The sequence below is a fragment of the Centruroides vittatus genome, unplaced genomic scaffold (assembly GCF_030686945.1).
Source record: "Centruroides vittatus isolate TY-2023 unplaced genomic scaffold, ASM3068694v2 scaffold_1015, whole genome shotgun sequence".
Classification (NCBI taxonomy): domain Eukaryota; kingdom Metazoa; phylum Arthropoda; class Arachnida; order Scorpiones; family Buthidae; genus Centruroides; species Centruroides vittatus.
Genome location: NW_027122666.1, coordinates 5,213,928 through 5,240,459, shown reverse-complemented (window position 1 = coordinate 5,240,459; position 26,532 = coordinate 5,213,928). Strand labels below are relative to the sequence as shown.

Below are 26,532 nucleotides of genomic sequence, written 5' to 3'. Positions count from 1 at the left end.
GGAATGAGATTTGCTTCCATTCAGATCATTGGGCTGAGGCATAAAGTTCATAATTCAGGAATTGTTTTGTCTGTGATTGATGTTTAAAGCAATCACACAACTACTAAAATGTGATTTTTGCAAATATGTACAACTCACTAAGTCTGATCTCATGACAAAACCAAAATTTTGAAATTTGATCTATGAACTAATATCTGTAAGGTCAAAAATCACAATGTAAAGTCTGGTTGACTGCTGGTTGTAATTTTTATCACTTTTATTAATTTCTATATCTGTATATATCTCAGATATAAAATAAAAATAATAAAGGAATAAAGTTTTCAGTATGTGAAAATGATATATCAAAGTGTTCCTGAATAATGTCATTCTGGCTCCTAGCCTCAATAATAATATATATATAGTAGTATTAATAGAATAAAAAGGAATAATACAAAAAATATAGGCAAAGTTGCAGGAGTGGTCTACAATGTTCCATGTTTGTGTAAAAACAAAAAAGTATATGAAGGAGAAACAGGAAGGCTTTTTAAATGTAGATTAAAATAGAATAAAGTGGCAACAAAATTAAAGCATGAGAATTCACCTCTCTTGCATATTGAAGAAAATGGCTGTGGTATACATAAACAAAACATTAAAATATTACATAAACAGACAATTATAAAAAGAAACTTTATACTTTATACATTTTGAAATTATAAAACAAAATAATACAAACTGGAATGCTGTAATACTTTTTACTATTGCAATTAGCCAATTCAATTTAATGAAGGAGAAGCTTTATAAACATTAGTAGTCTTTGTTGTCACTTTATGGTAAAAGAATGATCTGATGTACTTTAAGATGTTAAAATAAATTTTTCTTCCTCAAACAGGATCAATGTTTACTTATATTCGTATCAGTTATTAAAATATTTTTATATAAAATTTTTTGTATGTATGTTATGCAAATGGTGTGTAGTGGTTTGACTGTTTTATTTTATGTAGTTGTTGATTTGGTTTCTTGTATCATTGTAACTTGCTTGGGCATTGGGCTTTAGTCCCAAATGTATATGCATTTGGGACTAAAGCCTAAAATGCATATACATTAAAAATTTTATTATTAAAATATAATGGATAATATCCTTGTCTGCTCAGTCTGTTTTGGAAGAAATGTGACTATTTATATTGGAAATTGACAAATACATTATTTAAGTTTCTGAGTTTTAAGAGTGTTTTTGGATTAATCAATATTATAACCCAATCCATAGTTTGTAAGATTTTTTGTGAAGTTTAAAAATTTTAAGGAATGTTGTAAGCAGATAAAGTTCATGAGTGATTATGTATATTAAAATATATTCACAATCTATCAAATTTTTCTTTTTTTCTGGGAAGTTGTAAACTTTGACAACCCCCATACATTTAGATCCACAAATCTAAATAAGTCTTAGAAAATCACAAATATATCATGTTTCTATTTCATATCTTTATATTTTGTACATATCTAATTTAGAAAAAAATGCTTAAAAATCAAAAATATGAACTACAAAATCAATCATGCAAATTAAACTTTCAGATTACTTTTATTTTATGAAGATTAAGCATTAAATTCAGATTACAGTTTAAAAAAAAAACTGTTTTCATAATTATATAAATACAAACTTTATAAGCTATAAAAAGTAGTAAGTATCAAGAACTAAATATTCATATTATTTTTCATTAATTAATTTTATACTAAATTGGTCAGAAAATTAAATATTTTAAAATAAAAAATTTAAAAGTAGAAAATTCAAAAAAATAAAGTTGTAACTAATTCTATATAATATGGGAAACTAACAGCTACAGATAGGAAATAGTTGTCAGAAATCCTTTATGTTACATAAATTGTCCTTGACTTTTATTGAAATGAGGAGGGAAAATTGTGTCCTTTATTTTCATTTTTCAATGCCTATATTTCAAGCTGGTATTGGTGCATTTTTCACAGATACATTTGCCAGTGAAAAAATATATAAATCTTTACATACCAATTCATATCCTTTCCCATAGAAAGTTATAACATAATTAAGAATTTTAAATTTTTAAAAATGGTAAACTAAATTTGCAAACAGACAATATGAAAACTATATGTTTGTTAGATTTTGATTTTTAAAAATGTTTAGTTATTAACTAAAACTCATTCAATTTTACTTTTTTGGGAACAGATGGAATGGAGTGAAAGTTAGAAATGGTAAATTTAATTATTTTTAAAAGTGTCCTTTAATTAATCCAGTCAGAAATTTAGCAATCCTAGTTACAGAACAGATTAACACATTTACTACAAATGTTCTTTCTATGGTATTTATTGTATTATTAAAGTACTGGTAATAAGCATTTAAAAAGAAAAAATTGATAAAGGTAATTTCTGAAAGTGATTGCAAAAACAATGATGTAAACCATTAATGAAATACGTGCTTTAAATAATTTTTCTTACGTATCATTATCAGTCATTTGTAAAACTTAAATTATGTAAATTATTATAATTATTTAATAGCATCACCTTCATGAGTGACTTATTCCTATAGCTGAAATAATACTTGTAATTACAGAGCTAATTTTTTTTTAAATACACAATCTGTAGTAAGAAAATCAAAATTTTAGTTTAGTAATTACATTCTGATATCAAATAAACTGCTCTTGCCATAACATACTACAAATAATAACTGAGTATTAAATTAGATGCTGACTAACACTTCATTCAGCTAAAAACATTTAAAAAAATATTTAAAAATAATTTTATTATAAATCTTAAGTTAATGTAAAGCCAGATAATCTGCCAAATTATCAGGCTATTAAGAAGTGAATATTATGAAGTAATTTGTCTAGAATTATTAACTTAGTCTATTAATAGCTCAATAATTCAGTAGCTCATCTGGACTTAATCAAAATTATCAGGGTTTTTTTGAGTTGCTTAATAGGCAATGTATTTTATTAATATTTTTATAAACAAGTTTTTTAAAAGAATTGAAAAGAAAACAAAAACAATATATTAAACAGTTACAATGTATTTAAAGTTATTTACATAATCAACAGTTAAAAACTTTTTTATTTTAATTTAAACATTGTTTCTAAAGTGCAATTTGAGAAGAGTTTAAACTCAATCATTTTTACTTTCTTGGCTGTTATATATAACAAAGAAAGAATGGAAACTGGCTGAAAAAAAATGACCAAGATATTTACATTTTTGGACTTGGGACTTTGAAATGTCAAGCAATGCAAAAACGTTGAAATTTTTATTTCATTTTTTGTACGTGTTTTTGTATGTTAGTGTTTGTGAGTGACACAAGTTTGTTCCGCAAGCTTAATCCAATTTGTTCAACAAGTTTAAATCTTAATTCCTGTGCCTTTTGTCAAAAATTTCTGAAATTTTGCAGGGAAGTTTGGTTATTAAGAAAGATTGATGCTTAAGATCAAGGAGATAGGGAGATAGAGGGGGGTCATGTCATATTGGGGCAATATTTAAGATTTTAGTCATTATTAGCATTTAAAATTTTTTTTATAACAACTCAAAAACTTAATATCATCATCTCTACCCTCAAAATTATTATAAAATGACAAAAAAGTTTTTTTTACATAAAATAACAGATAATACTATACAGTTAAATTTTTTGCAAAGAAAGTTACACAACTTGTTGCTGGAATTTTGTCTTGCTAGCTTACAATATTAACTGCGTTAAATGAAACTGAAGTATGCTTTCTTATGGAAGTTTTCGCTAGGCTGCAATTTGAAAAAATTGTAGACCTATAAATTCCCACTGTTGTTCGTCCATCTTTCCTTAATCATGAGAATGGAGTTTGATAGATGAGACCAGATATGGAAACATTAGGGACAGGAGCCCCAATTAACTATATATGAACTTCTAATGCAAGCTGGAAGTCATGTTATTTCAATTCAAAACTTTTCCCCTGAAAGCAACATAAATGACCAAAACGACTTTTGTTAAAAGGAAAAGTATGATGTACTACAGGGACAAGACACTACAGTAATAATTTGAGGTGGAGAGCATATATATTAAACTAAATAGATTAAAAGTATGATTAAAAATTACAGCCTGACTTGTGACATCACAGTAAATTGCTTGTTGCAGTTTATGCTTTCTTCATATAATTTAAAAGTGATTTCTGCAATAGAAAACTTATTACATTTTGAGAAGCTACAACAAACAACAGAATCAGACAGAACAGACATGTAAGCATAAATTTGAATATCCAGATGCTGGGAAAATAATAACAATAAAGGTTGACTTAAATATTTTATTATTGTTTGTATCGTGATAATTATGATCTCACAGAAACTACCATTATTTTAATAACTTAAATTTTATTAACTTAAAAATTTGTCCTTTCCACTTATCAAGAATCCTCTATGCCTTAAGAATAATTAACATAAGAAGCATTCTTATAACACGTTTTAATTATAATCAAAAGACATTAAATTAAATTTGAGATCTTACATTTGACATTCATGTAAGGGTATTGAAAAAAAAAAAAATTTCAAAGTGTTAGCTGAGAAACTATTTTCAACATTACAAAATCAGTTACTTAGGAATAATGAACAGCCTTATTATACTCACATAAAACTATTTTTGTTATTAATAAATACAGGCAAGAAGCTTTTTAATATATTTTCAAACTGATTCAGACAAATGTAACTAAAACAATCACTATGCTCTTATCCATTGTAAGACAATATTGTTAATGGTTTATAGAAATTGATCTTTTCAAAACAAAAAACAGTTGATTATAATATGTATAGTTTATGTTTATTAAAAAATTATTATATATATTATGTATAGCAGTTATTTTCCATGTATGAGGAAATTCTTTAGAGAGATCAGACTTCTAAAGAGAAGATAACAGACATTACCTGAGCTTGAAAGAAAAAAAAACCAACCTAGATGAACAAGTCTGTCTGAACAAAGAACTGCACATTCACAAAACAAACTGCAAAGAAGTCTCCTCAGCAATCACAAAAGTACAAAAAAGACTGAAGAGGAACATTTCAGTCACAGCATAGATGCTTACATTTAATTTATTAGTTAATTTCTTTTTACAATAATATATTAAGAATTACTATAACTTAAACCATTAGATTTCATAATATATTAAATTTATCCTCTACAACAATCTAAATTCTTGGTTTATTAAGTTTAAAATAATATAGATTTCATGCATATGACAGGAGACATACATAGCAATTTAAACCTTAAAAATTTAAAAAGGTCTGTCTTAAACACATCAATTTAGCAATATAAAATCTGATTTCAAATTTTTGAAAATTTTTACTCAAGATTTCTAGTTTCTACTACAAATTAGAATTCCAGTAGTATCTCTGTATGGCAAGTATATTAGATAATTAAAATAGATGATTCTCTTTCATGTGTAATGTCTGTTGTCATCTAAATATAGTAAGACCCTGCTTAACACTGCCTCAATATAACACAGTCTGCTCAAAGCAAAAAAAAAAAAAAAAGCTCAAAATTTACGTTGATTCAAATTATTGCATCATTTCATTAATTTGCATATAATACGATTATTTACGAACACGAACCAATCAGCAAAAGGTGACAATTCATTGTAGCGCTGTACTTTCCTTAAATCTACATTTGTTTTGTGCAATTTTGGAAAAAATATCATGGATGCCATAGGAAATATCAATATAGACTTTGCTTGGCAAGAATTAACTGACAAATGCATGAATGAAGTGTGGAAAAAGGTATAGCTGGAAGTATCCAAGAATTCTCAAAAGAGAAGAGCCTATCATTGACCAAATTGTTAACCTAATCAATACAGCAGGAATAGGAGATGGAGACAAGCAGGATATTGAGGATTTACTGCAGTTTCTGGTGAGAGCCTTACCAACGACAACCTTCAAGAACTGGAGAACAAGGAATTCACGTAGAACTGAAAAACAGTGATTTTGAAAACAAAGAACCCAAAGAACTTGCTACAGATTTCCTTATTAAAAGTTTGGTAACAATAACCGGAATCATAGATCAAATTGCAGCGAATGATCCAGATTTTGAAAGAAGGCAAAAACAAGACAAGGTGTTTTGGATGCAATCTTCTGCTACCGACATTTGCTTAAGGAAAAATAGTGACAAATGAAACTACACGACTTTATCAAAAAAGAATTTCAGAAAAGCCAGGACCCTCATCAAATAATATGAACTTTACATTTCTGTGTGAATATATTTGTGTGTTATTTAACATATTATGCAAATTAATATAAAAATAACATAAATGGTCACATGTTCCCTTTTTTCCCCCATTTACTCTAGGTTAAAATGACCTCGTTTAACACGTTCATTTAGCACTTTGTTGTCTAGGAACGTATCTCTGTGTTAAGTGGGGTCTTGCTGTGTGTGTGTGTGTGTGTGTGTGTGTGTGTGTGTGTGTGTGTGTGTGTGTGTATATTTATTATTATTAATATATATATATATATTATATATATATACAGTAGAGCGTCGACAAGTGGAACCAATTGGGGACTGGGGTCCTTCCAGTTAATGATTTGTTCCAGTTTCCGACTTTGTACGAAAAAATACATTAACCTGTCCGATGTTCAAATTTTTCTCCGTTGCGTGTCGCTTCGTGTTGAATTTTCGTCGATTTTAAACCTAACGAAAATTTTTATAACAATCATCGAGGCTATCGCATCGTAAAAAATTATTTCTGCATTTTGTACAAACAAAATAAATATATTAAAGAATATAAAAAACATGAAAATTATACTTTAGAAGTAAATTTAGTATCAAAAACATTCGATTCAGCACGACACAGTCCGACTGAAAATAGTTCCACTTTCCGGCCATTCCACTTACCGACGTTCCACTTATCGACGCTCTACTGTATATATATATACAGTCAAACCTGTTTTTATGCGCTCTTTTTATTTGTGCGATTTTTTTAATGCGAATTTTTAATTTGTGCGGTATAGTTGGCGACTAGTCTCGTGCGATTCGTCATGTCTTACGTTGACTTATTATAGCTAAATAAACTTATTATAGCATAAATGCACTTATTATAGTAATATTATTGCATGAATATGCAAAAAATGAAATAATTTACTTTTTAAGTCAACAAAACACCACCTGGACAAAAATATGTAAAACAGACGATAGACCAGACGATGCAGTCAAGTGCTGACATCTGTTGTCAATAAATTCTATTTCGTACGGTTTTGAGTTATTTTCTATGTGAGACTTTTTTTATGCGGTCAACAGGGACCGCATAAAAAAAGTATTTTTTAATTGTGTCGCGAAAACTATTATTTAGAGCCATTCGTGAAGTTTCGTGAGATTTTTTTTATGCGTTTTTTTTTAATGCGGTCCCTATCCCCCGCATAAAAACAGGTTTGACTGTATAAGCAACATTAACATGCTATTTTTGTATCAATTTCCAGCAATTAAAAGAACTCACATATTTTTTTAAAAGTAATTTAACATTAACTTTTAAAAATCTTTAACAAGTTAATTAACATTTTTTTAAAACTTTTGTTGCATTATGTTGTTATTAAAACTAAAATTAATAAAAAAAAAAAGATCATTTAAAATATTTTTTTAAAAACTTGAAATAAGCTCCAAATTTGTAAAAAGTAAAAAATTTTTATTTTTTCTTTAATTGTTCATTTTATTTATATGTAAGAGATGATAACATTTTTTACTTCTTTTCATTTGTAAATTTGAAAATACATAAATTTAGCAATAATAATCAGATATTAATAATTACTAGAATAAAAGGTGATGAGAAACATGAACAAAAACAAAATAGCATGAGAATTAAGAACAGAATTAGTATCTTATTTTAATAACAAATTTTTTTTTTACTTAAAAAAAACAAAAAAAAGTGAAATTTAAATTATCTTAGAACATAGCAAATATACCTGCTTAACATTTTTCTTAATTTAGTTGAACTACAATATTTAATTTGAGTCTGTTTAAATATAGATTTTATAAAAACTTCAGCAAAGAAAAAATTTATTTACAAATTTCCTTCATAAAATTAAGTTTAAAAAGATTTTGAATTTTATTTAAAATAAAAATATTGATATTCAAATATTAAAAATATATTGGCAAAAAATTTCTAGTTTAAATTTAAAAATTTGATGATGGAAGTAAAATCATAAAACTGAAAATTCACAAGGAAAATGTGAAATATCAGTATGCAGATCACACCATTTCCTTGCAAAATACCACATCAGTATCAGACTTGAACTTTTATTTTTGACTATTCTATTTCCTAGAACAACACTATGATCTTGTCTCTCGTACTTTTTGAAGTTTTGCTTTATAAACATCTGGAATGATATTTTCACAAAGCATAAAAAAAAATTATTAAAAAAATTGAACTAAAGTTATAGATGATTAATAGAGATGATATTCTATTATTTCATAAATTTTTGCCAATAAGATGGCATAAACGGTCTTATTTGAAAATTGTGTATTGATGTATTTAGGAATGTATGTATATATGATAGAGAATACAATGTAATGCATTAACAATCTCAAAATTCACCTATATCAAAATCCTATTATTAAAAAAAATATAAATAAATGATTATTTACTAAGAAGTAAGATGACAAAGAAAAAGCTTTCTATATATCAGTGTGGTCAGATTTTATTCTTAATTTATAATGGAATACAAATTATTATTATTAGTGAGTCTATTTCATTTGATTTCAAATCTAAAGAATTTGGTCTAGAATCTTTAAATGGCAAAGTATAAATCTTAAATTACATTAAGTAATGCAGCATAAATAATTAAATATATTCAAATTTCTCTAACTTTATTAATAGTAATAATGCTTTTCTATTCAATCTTTATAATTTACTATAGATAAATAGAACAGTTTATCTTCACTGATTCATTTGTAATGAATCTTAAGTAATTAATAAAAATAGAAAAAGAATTTAGGTAATTATAATTAAATATTTAAAACATGAAAATTTTTTGTGATGCAAACAAAAACTCCCTTAGCATCTTTGCAAATAAATTCCCTTTATATATACAGTAGAGCGTCGGTAAGTGGAACGTCGGTAAGTGGAATGGCCGGAAAGTGGAACGATTTTCAGTCGGACTGTGTCGTGCTGAATCGAATGTTTTTGATACTAAATTTACTTCTAAAGTATAATTTTCATGTTTTTTATATTCTTTAATATATTTATTTTGTTTGTACAAAATGCAGAAATAATTTTTAACGATACGATAGCCTCGATGATTATTATAAAAATTTTCGTTAGGCTTAAAATCGACGAAAATTCAACAGGAAGCGATACGCAACGGAGAAAAATTTGAACATCGGACAGGTTAATGTATTTTTTCGTACAAAGTCGGAAACTGGAACAAATCATTAACTGGAAGGACCCCAGTCCCCAATTGGTTCCACTTTTCGACGCTCTACTGTAATATATATTCTGTGTTAAGTTAAAAATTAAATCTCACTGCTTTAATAATTTACTACATACTTAACGTGACCATTTATTTTTTGACTCAAAACGGGACATTGGTTTATTTAGGTTAATTAACAGGTAGTCAATAAAAAAAAAACACTTTTTTAAAGTTATTTATTCAGAAAAAGTCAGTCAGCTTAAAAGTTACGAATTAAAAAATATATATACCCGAAACGTTTAGTTATGTTTATATCTATCAGAGGAACAAATTTGCTTTAATATAGCTGGTGATGATTTTAAGTAAGAATGAAACTCTTGGCACGTTTTTTTTATATTCACCTTAATTATCAACATCGCCTTTAGAACTGAAATTTGTAACTGGGTCTTCTCAGATGGCCACAATTTGTTCATCATAGAAAATACTCTTTCTACTGGAGCATTTGTAGCAGGCAAACATAAAATATATTCAATTAAAATAGAAAAGTTTATGCTGAAGATTGTTGGCTTGAAAGTGTTTGAATACTTCCACCCAACGAGTTTCCGTGGAAACATTTAGATTATTCCATTCGGTTACTTTATCCGATGTAATGTAGTAACAAATTAACGAAAATTCGTCAAAAACTTCTGCATCTTTATTACAGTCAATATATTCCTTTTCAATTAATACATCCAGAGATTTTTGAACGTCTTCCCATGCGGGGACCTTTTTTAAATCTGCCCAATAAAATATCTCTCTTTCTTTGGTAAGAAAGCAAGTCCACTGCTCCAGATATTCACGGCTTGTTTGATAAAATTCTGTAGCCGCCCTTTTCACAAAATCTTCGTCTATGTCAGTAACATTATCTTTCGATTTCACTATTAATTGACGGACCATAAATGGAAGAAACTGATTGGTCTGTTTCTGAGTCAAATTGTCTTTTAGTTGATTGATTTCTTTTGCAGCTTCAATTGCCGATACAGTCTGACCTTCCAGTTTCAATACAGCTTGATGAAAACTTGCTGACAGAGCGTGTAAAAAATAAAGCCACAATTCGGATGTGGGATCTTCAAAAAAGTTTTTTAGTAACAGGGGACATTTTTCAATACTCAAAAGTAGTTTTTTAATGGCTGATACATTTTTAAAACCCTTTCCAAGGCAGGCATAAGAGCAAGCCATCTAGTTTTGCTATAGCCGAGCATTTGTTGATATTCCGTTTCAGTTTCGGCGCAAAACTCCTTTAGAGCTTCAACTCGAATCGTGTAAATATAAAAAAATGAATATATCTTCACAATAATGCTTTCGTAATCTAAGGGTAGCCTGTCTGCAGCAGATTTTATTGCATTGTGAATTACATGGGCTCCACATCCAATACCTATCAATGGCTTTTTCAGTGATGATTGCAATTTCGTTAACACATTGTTAGTTCCTCGCCTAGCTAGCCGCACCTCCGAAATTGACGTTGGCATTGTCTCCGCAAAATGCCACGACTTTTGCTGTCAAATTATTATCTGTCAACACTTGGTTTAAATAATCGACAATGATGTCAGAAGTCTCACCTGGTTGGTCTTGGAGATCTAAAATTTTTACTTGCACCCCTACGTAAGGTTGAAAAAAGCGCAGTAGAATAGGGTATATTTTCTTGTTACCGTGGTTTGAAGCGTCGTTTAGTATTGTAATCAGTGGCGTAGCGCCAGTGTCAGCCGCCCGGGGCGGAGGAAAATTTCGCCGCCCCCTTATTTAGGTATCTCAATTTAAAAGACTAAAATATTCAGTAATTCTAAGGAACTTTTCAGCAAGAACAATCATCATTATTGTGCATTGTACAGGTTACAAATAAAAAAGTCATGTATATATGTTTTACAATATAATAATCACATTTATTATAAAAATGTTTACACGTATGCCACTTATCCACACTGTAATCTAATTTGCAGGTGTTATTAGGCTATACAATATTGAACACTATTCTTTATATGATAGAAGTCATTCTAGCTGAATATTAGTCTTAAACAATCCAAGCACAAAATAAAATACATGAATCCCTACAAGTCGGTACAGACGTGTTGCCAGTCGCTACAATGAGCAAGATGTCATTATTATAGATTAATTTAAAGAAAGGGGATTCCCCAGTTTCGTGACAGAATAAGTAATAGAAAATTCCGTGCTCATTTCAATCGGTCCGAATCGTAGGTGCGACAAAAATATGAAATGAAATGGTTCAAATTTTTACAAGATATTATTATTATTTATTGTAAAATCTTGCCGCCCCCTAAAAGTGCCGCCCGGGGCGGGTCGCCCCTGCCGCCCCCACTACGCTACGCCACTGATTGTAATACAATTGGACTTATCAAGATCATCTTTTAATTCTTTCATTGCTGTAGGCGTCAAAACGTTTACTACAATAGCTTCTGATTTCGTACGCGCGCATGTAAATTTGGGATCAAAACATGATTGAATTAATTTCGACGCACAATCATTAGAGCGAAAACTGTGGTTTTCTTGTATCGTATGATAAGCCCAGACGCCTTCTGCCGCGGCGATATCCAAATCCTTTAAAGTTGGTGCGTCCGATTTCTTGAAAAAGGTTAACATCGAAGAACTCGAAGCGGCGGTACGATCGGCATTTTTATGTTTTTCAGACTTTAAATGCTGTTCAATATCACTGGCACCACCATGGGAAACGCTAAATTCTGTACGACACTTTTCACATCTGACATCTGAGGGAGTATTTATTTGCTTGATAAACGGATATTTTGCTTGTAAGTTAACATTGAACGTATACTTGCGTTTCGGCATTTTAACTTATGATTCCAAAACAAAAGAAGTTTAAGTTATTTACTAGGTACACGAGCATCAAACAACAACAAAACAAATATCGAGAAGTGGGCGAACGAGAAATCTGCCAAACAATTAGTCAACAAAGCGCGAGCGATGACGTCTTCGCCACTCTCGGCTATCGTCGCGTCAACCGACGACGCAGTTTGCTCTCGCACACCGATCGCGTTCGGTCGCCGGCGCGACGGCCGTCTCGACTACTCAAATTTTCGCGAGGTTTCAGAAAACGGGACAATTTTGCGTCCCAGAGTTCATTTCGGGGACACCGGGACTCGTAACTCTAAAAAGGGACAGTCCCGTTCAAAACGGGACGTCTGGTCACGTTATACATACTATCATTATCCAATTTATTTTAGTTGCATTCGGTCTTCTTTAATTTGTACTCATAAGGATTCCTTAAAAGATATTTGAAGTTATAGCATTAGAAAAAGTTTGACTTGCTATAAAACAATATTTGCAAGTCTTCATAGAATCAATAATATACAACATATGAAATATACAAGTATTATTAAAATTTATCATCAGATTTTACTAATTTTATTTTTCAATTATTATTAAACATATATAATATACATATTTTTAAATTTACACAATTTTCTCTATGTAGTTTTCTATAATATTCATATAGCATAAAAATAATTATTTTTAAATATAATTTCTTTATTTAAAAAGATGCTTAATATTTCAAAATATTTTTTAAATTAATTTATTAACTAAAGAGCTTCTAAACTGAATTTTTATTACATTAAATAGAACAAAATAAAATGGCATCAAATTGTACTAGAGGGGAAATTTCAAATTACATACATGTTCATTTATGTAAGTTGGCATATAAAATACTTCTAATGACATTAATATTACTTTTAATTTGTCAATATTTTGTTGAGTATTCCTTGCATTTTAAAATCACTTTCAAATCTGTTTGGTACAGACAAAACAAGTTTTTTACATGAATCTTGTAATATTTTCCATTTTGCAGTTTCTCTTTCAATTCATTGGCATTACTAATTTTGTTTTTGCATACATAACTCCAGTTCATGTCATAAATGTTCAATGACATTAAGACTGTGCATATGTATCTACTGTAGTATTTTGGACAATTTGAAAGTAGCCACAAGCTAACATTAAGTATCTAGTGTTTTTGATCATTGTTCAGTAAAATTTGGAACTGTTTAAGAAGTCCATATTTGAAGTAAAAAAACTTGAAAACTAGCAAAAACAAAATATTTAAAAATACATGTATTAGTCAATATTCGAATCTATAAATACTAAAATTTCCAATATCCGAAACAGATATACCCCAGGCTAATGGAACTGCCACCACCTTAACTGTCAGTAAAATATTTTTGCTGACAGAGTGTGGGTTTTTTCTAGCTATTGTTTCGTGGAAACTATGCCTTCTCAATATTCTACAAATTGTCTCTGGATTGACTGACTTTCTAGTTTCAAATTGGCTAGTTTGCTTTAGACACAGTACTAAGTTTATGATCCTGCTTGATCTGTATAATAACTCATCTTTTGTCATTGCTATTAAGTAAGAATTTAAGATCTCATATTGCTTTGTTGGGGATAATCTTTCTCTTTACATCTTTTTAACAATACTGCTCAGTTGAATAACTATTTCTGAAAATTTAGTATATTACTGTAATAAAACTGAAGTGTGTTATTAATAGAATACTGAAAGATATCAGAACTTACAAAACTGATACATTTACCAAAACTTATGAGGTTATTCTGGTACTTGACATGTATATTTGTTTGGTTATGCAACATCAAAAATTTACTTTAAAAAAAATTGCAATAAATGAATGTCTATTTGAGTGATAACAGTTCAGTTTGTTTTCACCAATTTCCAGTATTGTTAATTAATCACATAATTTTTATAAATTATTATAAATAATTTTACTTCATTTATCTGGTAATTTTCTTGTGCTTTATAAACAAACAAATATCCATATAATTCACTGCACATAATTTTCATTTCTTTACAAGCTTATATGTAAATTGTGACAGTTAGCACAATAAGATTTTGTATACATTTATTAGAAATGCAAATAATATTAGTGTTATTGCAACATCTAAACTATTAAATATTTTTTAACTGAATAATATTTAGTAAATCAGTTTTTGTCCAGAAGTCCTCTTACTTGTAGTTTAGATGACCACCTCTCTAGATTTTCACACCACATCTTTGGTCTTATGATAATCTGTTTGGGTTACATTGATTTTTTTAAGACACTAGTAAATAAAATAATAAAATTTGAGTGTGCTATTCTTCTTTGCAGTAGTTGTCTTTTTTTTTCCTACATGTGCATAAATAATACTTCTGAGGATAAAACATATGAATATATAAAACAAGTTTGATGCACCTGGGTCTCCTAATACATTTTCACACCTTTGTTCCCACATTTGGGCTTACCCAGTCTCACTGAGTGAAGAGAAAGGGGGAAAAACCGTTTGTCCAGTGACCAATATATTGTGACCATGGTCACATGATCATTAGAGTGCAAGTGGTGATTACATGATGCAAAATATTCTCCAGTTTTACAGAGCTTCAGAGATAGTCATCCTACTTGTAGTTTATTGATTACATTAAAATTGCTCCAATAAAACCTTTCAAATTATTTATAGCATAATATTTGCAAAGTTTATGGAAAGAAGATATTACAAACATTATTTTTTGCTTCAGCAATTATATTTCATTTTCAAAACTTATATAATATATATAATAAAGTACATTTAAGATATGATGTGGTACTCAATGTTAAAACTAATTTTCTTTATTGTAGGATGGGGAGGAAAAATGGTCACAGAATGAATAAATCGTCTCATAAATTAAGAAAATCATAAACTTAATGTCTATTTTTTAATGTTTTAGTAAGTGATTGCAAAATACTGTAATCTAAATGCATAGATTGATACTACAGTCGGAATGTTTGTTAATATACCAGTTACAAAAAATTAATATTTTTTTTAAAATCACTAATTTTCTAATATAAGAATAGAAAGATGCCTAAATAAATTTGTACAATAAATGACAAACTTAAGAAGTTAAGAGTTATCTCAATCCCAATGCAATACAGTAAAAGAAAGATATTCTCTAAGCAAGTCACTCTAAATAACATGATTTTTAAGACCACATACACAATGTTATATTTATGAAGAATTATTTTAAGGAATATTTCGAAAGTGATCTTTGTCTTGTTAAAATAGCTTTCATAAACTATACAACCCAAAATAGAACTTTTGGCAATAGAATTATATGTTGCAGTGTGATCATTTTGGTGAAAGTTTTGGCATAAAAAAACTCTCCACTACTTCACTATTATTATTTGACTTATGGTGAACATTACTTAATATCAATGTTATTGTAACAGCAATATGCAACAAGTTTTCCACCAAGAAACGTAACAAAGCAGATAGAATCCAAACCCCCAAGTACCTCAAAATGGCATATTTACATTTTAAAACATTTTGCAACTTTTATAAAAATGCTATGTTAGGCAATATTAAAATCAGAGAATTTCTAGTAATTTAACTTATTGATATAAATTTTATTGATATTAAATTATTTAGTTATGAAAAGATGATACTCAGTTTAAAATATTTCATTCACAACGACTTCTTTTTACTGCCAAAAACTCAAATTGCTTGTTAAGGAAGCCAAAAATAAGAAGTAGAAACATTTTCAATCTACTATTCAACCAGCTTCAGATAACTAGGATAAGCAAGCTAAAGCAAGTTTATCAGAGTTCAAAAATGCTTCTAAGAAATCCTTACTTTTGGCTTCCATAACAAGCAGTTTGTTATGTAAAAATAAAATTCAACATTTTTTGTGTAACTTTAACATGTGTTTCTAAAGCAATAAAGTTTGTAATACTGAAAATTCAAAATAATCTTTAAATTACAAACTACAATTCATGAACTTAAAAAGTAACAATTAAATCTAGAGTCCAGAGCAAAGTATTCAAAATCCCAACACTATAGGTCAAATCCAAAAAGGTCCTATCCACATCTAATGCCTTATCTGATATATCTATAAGCAAAAGAACACTATGAAAATAATTCTGATAGCAATAACTATATAAATTATGTAATTCAATGTTATCAAAACTTATATAAAGTCAACTTAAGTTACAGATGATTTAAGTAATCCATATTGACAACTAAAAGTTAATGATGATTTGCTCACTCCAGGAAACAGACTTCTGCATAAGATAACGATTTCTTTTGCTATCAGGCTATGTAAAAAATCTTAAATAAAATTAAATTTAAAGTCAATAGAAATTCAATCTTCATATAGACCTTGATTATCAATGTATTTTTATAGATATAATTCATCAAGCTAGTAAATTTATAGAAACAAGGGCTTTATGTCAAAAACTTACTAAAGATTAAAAAAAAAGAAAAAATTGCAAACAATTTTTATAACTGCACAAACAGTATAAATATGCATGCATCACATGAAATTGACTGTTTCAAGATTGTATATTAATTAATACACATGCCTTTCTGTTTATAAAAAAACTAACAGAAGTGAATAAAACTATACAAAAGGATAAAAAAAATAATCAGAAAATGAGGAAAATATATTTAAATAGTTTAGATTGACATAAATATTTTATCTATCAATAGAATGCTGACAACAACCTACGAATGTTATATAATTTTTTCCAACTATAAAACACCAAGTACCAGGAAATAGATCTTTAAAAAGGTTACATTCAATTTTTAAAGCATAGGTAATATAGTTTGGTAGTTTAAACAAAACAAAAAAGTAAACAATAGGATACTAAAATCATACAATTGAATCTATAACAAACTTCAACTGCAACAATCCAAGAGATCAAGAATGGAACTTCAGAGGTTATATATATATATATAAAAATGCAAAGTGGTATTTATTAAATGGACACTATCATAAATCTTATTTAGAACAACAATGAATTGACAAAAGTACTATATTCATATTATTGTTATGCCTAAACATCAGAGAAAAGAAAACCATTACTCAGAGCCAAATATACAAAAGTTCAAATAATTATACAATATTTAATTGGAAATAAAATTTAATGAAATGAATTAGTTTAATTATTCAAAGACTAACAACTGATTTTTATCAACCTTATTATTACACAGCATGATATATGTCTTTAAAAATATGTAATTTATTATTTATTTATTTTATTGTAAATTTAAGGTCAATTAAACAGTGCAAAAATAGCAATAAAAAAATGTTTTTCCTATAAAAATTTTGAAAATTTTAAAAAATATCCCGTAACTTATGAGCTATTATTTGTTTTACATCATACTTTTAGGTAAGTTCAGAAATTCAGAAAAAAGTTTTTTTTTTACTTTAATAGAAAACAAACTCAAATATTATTTGCAATTTTATTTCATTTTTTAGTGTATATGGTCTTAACTTCTAATTGATCAAATCGATATGATCAAAAATTGATGTCAAATCCTTTTTGATCAAGAATTTACATTTGACTAAAGAACATACATAAACCATAATTTTTTTAATTGCACATTATAGAAAAAAAAATTAAACAAGTTTTAAAATTAGCTGCCAAAAATTTATAAAGATATTTGAAATTATTTTATATCTCACAAAATCTGTATTTTCCCAGTATTACTTTTTTCACCAAACCATCTTAAACAGCTTTGAGCAAGACAAAAGATTGAGACTGACCTTTGAGTAGGACAAATCAGACATTAGGTTAGTCAACAGCAAAAACAATGACCCTATTGTTAACAAGGACTAGAGTATTTATAAGACAATTTGACAACCAAATTCACATTATATGATAATAAATTGTTGGGAACTGTGAGAGAGTAACAGAACATTTCTAAACGATGCGAAGATTACACCGAGTTCAGCGTTATATACACATTTGCATACACATTTGCTTGTCGCAAGTAAATTGTGCTTTTCGAGAGATTAAAATAACAGAGCATTTCTGTTATTTTAATCTCTTGAAAAGCACAATTTTCCATAATTGACACAGTACTTACATTTAAAATGTTTGTAAAATTGCTCTAGAATTTTAAATGTCTGAAATAAACAGATAGTAGCAAATATTTTTATTAATTAATAAAAATTGTGATAAAATTGCATAATATCAAAAACTATGTTCAGACTGAAGGTAAAAATTAAAAAACCTATTATAAAGTTGACATATTCCAACATAAGTATAAACTTATAATTTACATGTTAATTAGAAATACTTATTTAGAATATTTGAAGCATAAACATCACAGGAAAAAAAAACACTTTAAAATACTATACAAAGTCAAACATAAAAAAGGATCATAGAAACAATTTAATATAAACACCAATAAAAACAAACTTATCTTTAAACAAACATAATTTTACAAGTTTTTGAAATAAAATATCATCATCTACAAGAAAAAAATTATTTTTACAAGAAATATTAATTTAAGTGATCAAATCTTAAACAATTTATCCTATAAAATAAACCTACTAAAACTATAGAACAACATAATTACCGGTATATAAAAAATATTTTATAATAAAAAAAAGTGTGAAAATTTTCAACAGGGAATATTTTTAGGATATGCTCCAATTACTTTCTTAATGCATTTGGCAGTCATTTTCTCAAGATCCAGAAATTTCATCTAATCATTAGTGACTACAATTTTTTTTTCTATATAAAAATAAACTTTGATAAATTCTTATTTTAAATGATTTATTAATGTCAATGGCACCATAATTAGACTTCTTTATATACATAATTTCATCCATCAATGAAAAAAAAAATTCCCAAACATTATATGACAAATTAGAAAGAATTATTTGAATCGATGCAAATATTGATAAAACACACATCATTAGAAGCCAGATGGTGCATTTTTTTTAGCAAGAATATGGAAGAACATCTGGTGGCTTACTCATAAAATATTCCGCACCATATACATTAAGCATATCTCTAAAAGCAAAAAACAAAATTCTATTTAAATATCAAAATCAGAAAAAGTCACACCCAATTTCCAACAATGCATTCAGCAAATTAACATTTTAATTAATGTTGTTGTAACTTTACATTGCTGGGAAATCAATAAAATTCTATTTTAAACCTAGGAAAGATTTATATGACAACTCATTACAAAAAATATATGTAATAATATAGACATAAAAACCACAAACAAAAGCTCTTAAAATCTTTTTATACTCATGATACAGATATCTGTAACAATAGTTTTTTGTTATAAAACTGTGTGAATTATTATATATATTAGCAATTAATTATGTAACTTAAATTTACTAGCGTGAACTTTTTTTTTTTTTTTTTTAAATCTATAAAATCAATTATCTAATGATTTTAAAGATATTAAAAAATTTTTTTTTAAATCAGCAGAGCATAAAGTTTATTTACACTAAAATGTCTAAATGCAAAGAAATATTACAAAAAAGTACATTTTTAAGAACAGGATTGTAATTTTGAAATACAAAACTTTTCTGTAATGATCTATACCAATCATATAGATCTAGCTTATCATCTGAAATGATACAAATATTAAAAGACACTAATCAAAATTTTTTCTAATCATCATAGTAGGCAGTTATCACTATGATAAATCTCAATTAGCTCTTATCAAAATTTTTGAGCCCTTGCTTGTCATTTAATCACATCTAGCAATTAATATCAAAAGAATAGAACATCAAAAGGCAGGAACTGCTAGTGTGTAATTTTTATTTTGAATCTAAGTACAGATGAGGCGTCATTAGTTCTGCCCGAATGCTAGTGATGTAGATAATCTATTGATAACCGATTAATTTCGAACCCACCAGTTTCCAGTCTCTCTTAGACAATACAGAATGAAACATCTATCTAAAACACATGCGTACACCAGGTGTTGGGTTCACAGCTATACCTAGTTCCTGCTGTTAATACTCCACTAGCTCCAGGCTATAAAAATTTATCTTTGTCAAACAGACCTATAAAACCAAAAATAGTTAAAATGACAAATGTTCCGTTAAGATATTATTTATTAATTTATTTATTTTTAATATAAAGAAAAATGCAACAATGCAGGTTAAGAAAAATCCCATTAGAAACCTTATGAATTCTGGAAACCTGTTAAAATATCCCAAGACAGCAATTCCAGTTCGTCAAAAAGCGAACAACATACTATGTGTGACTGATGCATTTATCTTATTTTCATTTACAGAACCCAGAATTTTGATAGGATATATTTGTCCCGTGCGAGTCGTATTTACAGTAACGAATCAACTATCCGAATTTTTATATAAGATTGGTGTCGTTTTTCTGCTGTAAGCTGCATCATAGGAGAAAAAGGATCATACTGCATGCGTGACCTTTATCATTGGTAAAGCAACGAAAGAATAGACACGTGCAGCTTTTATCATGGACGAAAGATAGTTGTGTACATCTATTAATGATGAAACGCTGAATGAGTTTAGTTAATAGCCATACCTAGAATTATCAGCTAGAATTAGAAAAATAAACAAATCTTATATGAATTAAGGGTGGGAATTTTTCCCTCAATAGCAAAGAATTGCTACGGTGCGCTTGGATTCATTAATGCAAATCTACAGTTCCTGTTTCAAATTATTCCCGTTATAGTACGAAAGTGAATAAAGAGCAGGAGGGGGAAAAAATCTACAGAAAGCATTGTTGTCGATAAAATTCCAAATGAGAATGCGATCTGGTACAGGAAGAAAGTAACGAAAATCCGTGAATTGATGTTTTTCTATAACATGTAATTGAGAAAATTGAATAAAACAAAAACAGTTTTTATAATTAATTTTAAGCAAAAGAATAATAAAATTCGAAAACTTAAAAAAAACGTACCGTTACGTAATGTTTTTATCGCATTTAGAATTAAAAAAAGGCCAATCATTAAAACAACGCTGACAAAAAAAACAAAAATAAAAAAAGCAACTTGCAGTGCATGAAAACTGTATTCAACGTCTTTAACACGTTCATTTCATAACTGTCGCACTTGGTTAAAAAAAATCTTTACAGCCCTAAAAGTTACGCATCTACACAAGTACTCACACCGGTGTGAGATTTTGTTCTGTTAAAACAGTACAAACAATCTTTGTGGCTACGTTCATAAAGTGGGAAAAACGTGAAATACGCCGATATCGATTGTATCAGGATAGAACGGACCAAGGTCGCAACACCAGAACTAAAATTGCTACTCTTAGTGATATACAGTTTTCTAAACTGTACAGGATGTTCGCATGGCCGAACAACTATTCCGTCACTATAAACACAATAGCCACTGATGCAATATCCTGTCCAATTGTAACTACGGTTAACCTTACAAGTTTAGAAACTTTTTACCTATCGTCCATCAGATGATAAAATATTTTTCCCCACCCCGAAACTATCGAAAGCAATCACAATTTCTCACGGTATATAGGTAAAAATCCCATCTCTCAATTTCTCTGTCAGTTTAATTCCATCTTTACGCCAACCTTTGGAGCGTAGAAATATGTTCACCATTCATCAAAATATAATAATAATAAAAAAATATGGTAAAGTTGATGTTACGTATACGGGTCAACGTTTCAAACGGCCGATGACATACGAATTAATCTATCGGTAACTTAGAAGTAAAAAATACGCAGCGCAAACAGACGTAGCGCATCTCATCGCGTGCGAGATCTGCGCTACGAAACTACAAAAAAAAAAATCGATATCAATAGGGCTGTGCTTTTAGTACATTTTAAAATGGGACAATTAAGCTCTAACCACTAGAAAAAAAAATTAAAAGCTGAAAATAGCGCGGGCGAACAATGCATGATAACGATATTGTAAGTCGTTGATTGCATTATAGAAAAACGGGAAGTCGAATAACATTCAGGGACGTTTTTCAATTAAATATTAAACTTCCTTTAAACGCAGCTTGTATCATCCAGTAGATTTTTTTTTAAATTTTATCTATAACAAGAAAATATAGATATATATGCGCCTTATTTTACTGTGATCAATACCAGACAGGTTGTAATGCAACCTGCGTATTAAATTTGATATATTACTGTTGACTAAACATCACGTGTTCTACAGAAATAAAATCTAGTCTATATAAAAGAATATTAGTCATGTTTTGAAAGCAAATATTTTATCACATTGCAGGAGGTATGCGCTTAAACTGCAGCAGTATTGTTCCTAACAATATATTCTGTATATTGTAATGAAATCAAGTACTTGTACATTAATAAATATAATGATAGTTAATTAAAATAATTGTATTTTAAAAAAACAGCAGGATATCAAGATTCAACTTTAACACTTCTTATCCAACCTACAATCACAATATAATAAAGAGGTATATTTAGTCTGTGGCTTCATTTGATTTAAATTGGCTAAATTTAATAAAAAGAAAGAATAATTGTCCTTGAAAAACGTGTACATTTCATATTTTAGCTTTTTCCCTGATAATAACTTATGATTAGGAATTTAATTGTACTGTACATATAAAAAGAATTAAGAAAATCATAATCTTAACACATTTACTGATATAACAAAATTTTAAAAAATCCAAATAAGTAAAAAATACTTTTAAATTTAAAAAACTATTATTCATAAATTTAATCAAATTTACATTTACGTATAATAGCATATTTAAATGTTTCTAGAGTATCTGATAAATACAAACAAATTTTAAAAACTAACTAAAAAGATTTTTTATTACCCTTGTGCAGATGGTATTCACAACTGCTCTTTGTTCTATTTTTCAGCATTGTACACATTATCTTGTGGATATTAAAATAAATGCAACAATTTTTTAAAATACCTTGAAAATAACTACAAATCTATATAACATTTAACACACATTTTATACATGTTTAAAATTAAATGTTTAATTTTAAGCATGTATAAAAGGAAATTACAATAGATTTTTTTAAATAGTTATTTTAATAATAATTCACCACAAAAATATTAAAACAACATTTTGAAAAATTACTCAAACTTAGTTCAGAAAAATTTTTTTTGGGATCGTTCTTCAATAAAAAAAAAATTCTGTAAATGTTTCTTTTAACAATAATAATGAAAATTTCATATATATAATTTAAAGTGAAAAGAAATTAAATCAGGAAAACTTTTAATAAAATTTTTTAAATATTTCTGGTAACTGCTAATTTAATTTTAGATAATGATATCTGAAATTTATTATAATAGTAATCCTGACATTTATTATCTTCTTTTAATACTGTACATAAAAAAATTTAAAGAATAAATAAAAGAATGCTATTCATATTCAAGGTTTTATGTAATCAACCATAAGCTGGAAATCAAAAGAATTGTACATCCATTATAGAATTATACTGGTACATGTGTAATTTAGGAAATTTTACAAAAACATTGGTGAGTAAATTTTTAAAAATTATCAAACTAAAATCACTAAAAGAAAACAAACAGCATTAAAAATTTAAGGATGTTTAAAAATTTTGTAGACAAAGATAATTTAAAAAATTGTTACACTTCTGTAAAATATATTTAATTCTAAAATTAAAAGTAATCATTTTCTTTTTATACAATGAAATTTAATTAAAATCAAGTTTTATGGACTATACTGACTAACATTTTTGTCAATAAAATTTATAATGAATAATTAAATAAATCACTGAAAAATTTTTAGCTTCTTATTCTAAAAATAAAATTTTGGATTTTGAAATTAAGTTTTTCTTACAGGTATTTTGTAAACTTACATATCCATTTCAGTATTACATCTTGCATCAAATAAAAAAAATAAAAAAAGTTTCAAAATAATGCTTTTATTGTTTATATGAATAAAAGCACAGTAGAAGTTTAAGTAATTTTGTTTATTTAAATTTCAATGAAGTTTTTAATAAAATTTTATATAAAATCATAAAAATTAATGTTGTTAATTTGTATCATTATGTAAAATAGATTCAGTACTTCTATGTTATGCAAATTAAAAAGAAAAAAGTTATCTAACAGCTGAGAATTAAATCACTTATCAATATGTTTAATGAATGAAAAAAAAAAAAACCATTATACATTATTGAGGAAACAATTTTATTGTTTTCTAATTAAAATTACAATCTTAAGTGACTACATTAAAAATTCATATATTAATAACCTTTAATGTAAATTAGTAAATGAAAGCAAGTACTTTTCTTAATTAGTTATTAGTGAAGTATGATTTATTAAAAATATATTAATCCAAACTACATAAATAAAATTATTATTTTATATATAAATTTGGTGAAAAAGCAAAAAATATACCAAAAAACACCAAAAATATATATTTAAGATCAGATAACTCAGACATTTTCACTCAAAATTGATCTCATCCAAATTTAGTAGCTTCACATTCAAGTTTTAAATATATTTATTCAAAATAAAATTTTTATTATAAAAGAAAAGAATTCAAACCAAAATTTTTATCAATCATTAAAAACAATATATAAATACAATACTTAGAAGATAAACATAAATGAAGATAAAAGACACTCACAATATAAACTAAAGAAAAAATATGGTTTAAAAAACAGTTTTTTTAGTACAGCAAGCTTCAATCAAGCATATTATTATTATTTTAAATAGTTACGGCTCCACATTATTATAAGCTAGAACAATTGAAATTCTAAAGAAGCATTTGTTGCTCTAATTGCTTTCACATACTCTTCTACCTATTTAAATAGTACTACATTGAACTTTAGAATAAAAAGGGATTTATTATACTCACAAGCATTTTAAGACAGATATTTTCAAGTGTATTTCAATATTTGAAAGCTTAAAAATGTAATTCTACACTCAATATCTTCCGAACAAGACACAGAATTTAAATTTTATCTCCATATAAAGTGTATTATGTCGGCAGTATTAAATCACAAGAAAGAAAGCTCTTTGACAGTTAATTACATGAAAATTAAATTTTGGTAAATATTTTAGGAGTATCTTCCACATATTTCACAATATTCTAGGTTAATAATGCTATGAAAATAAGAGAAACAGAGACAAAATTTAGGTCTCCTGTTCCAGTCAATGGATATGTTCCAATTCTTCTTGTGCCTTTATACCTGCACAGGTGATCATCACAAACAAAAACAAAGATAAAGAACTACGTAAACATAAATACTCACTTTTAAAACTTTACGAGATTCTTCCATATCTCATGTTGACTGACGTCGACTCTAATAAAAGAATGCTTCTTTATCCATCATTTAAATGACGACCGGAAACAGCCAGCTGCTCTCTCGAACTGCCGCCATCTTTTGAACGACTAGTGTGCGCATGCTCAGTCTTCTGTAGTTAATCCTACACGATTATGGAAATTGCACTGGGATCTAACTGCGTTTCCTATTCGATAAATATTTAAACCGATAAGGAATTTAATTTAATCATATTTAACGTCTAGAATATTTTAAAATTAATTTTAATATCTTCTATTTTTAATTTATTTTTGAATGCGACATTTTATTCATTTTCCAATCGCATTCGAGTTTTCCATTATATACTTTTGTATTGTGTAATAATATCGCCACCTGGTAGATATAAATCGAGACCTTGAAATTAAAACAATTAGATTGGTAACTTGATATATTTACCAACAATTTATTGTTATTTTTATTACAATTATAATTACGGTAATAGATGAAAATGCAAACAATATTTCCATTCATATTAATTTAAATATATTATTAAATCATTCTATCGCTTTACGTTTAGCACAAATAGTTTGTTGCGTACAATTTCACATAATATTGATACATTTAAAGCCGCAAAAATGAGATATAATTTGCCAATTTAATTAAAATAATCATAATCAGCATCTACTAATAAACAATTAAAGCATGGACGGCCATCCGGAAATCGGAAAATTTCTAGAAGCGACTGTATGACTGGTCCCTTTATATTCACAAGTTCCGATCGAATCTGGACGGGTCGAAAATCCCTAGGAATTTTTCGGGGGGGGTGATCCGTCCGGATAGGTCTTGCCCGGTCCCTCGCCACTAGGCGGCCCATCGTGGACCTGGCCGAACCCATACTGGGCTTGTTAAAAGAGGCCCTCTTAGTGTCCACATGGCGGAAGGAGTTTTTAAAAAATTTACAGGTGCCGGCGGCAAACAATGGAGTACAGGAGGGTCTAATGATGTGTTCACTTGTTTATAATCGATCAGCGCAAATCGCAACCGTCAATCTCGTAACGGTCAAATCGTAACGGTCAACTCTTTGATAACAGGTGCGTGTCTGGGAATTGTAACGGATAAGTTACGGCGGCGCTGATCGATTATAAACAAGTGAACACATCATTAGACCCTCCTGTACAACTATGAAAACTTTGGCC

At 27.9% G+C, this 26,532-nt stretch overlaps 2 protein-coding genes across 2 annotated transcripts in view; one reads left to right on the top strand and one right to left on the bottom strand.

Moving 5' to 3' along the window:
• The window catches only part of LOC136986301 (putative leucine-rich repeat-containing protein DDB_G0290503), a 39,257-nt gene extending 13,732 nt beyond the window's left edge, over positions 1–25,525 (bottom strand). Inside the window, exon 1 of the mRNA XM_067283799.1 lies at positions 25,328–25,525. The gene's annotated coding sequence lies outside the window, so the exon portion shown is untranslated. The remainder of the gene's footprint in view (positions 1–25,327) is intronic.
• LOC136986347 (maternal embryonic leucine zipper kinase-like) overlaps positions 1–26,532 on the top strand; it is a 261,268-nt gene that overhangs the window by 187,926 nt on the left and 46,810 nt on the right. The gene's annotated exons all lie outside the window — the stretch shown is intronic.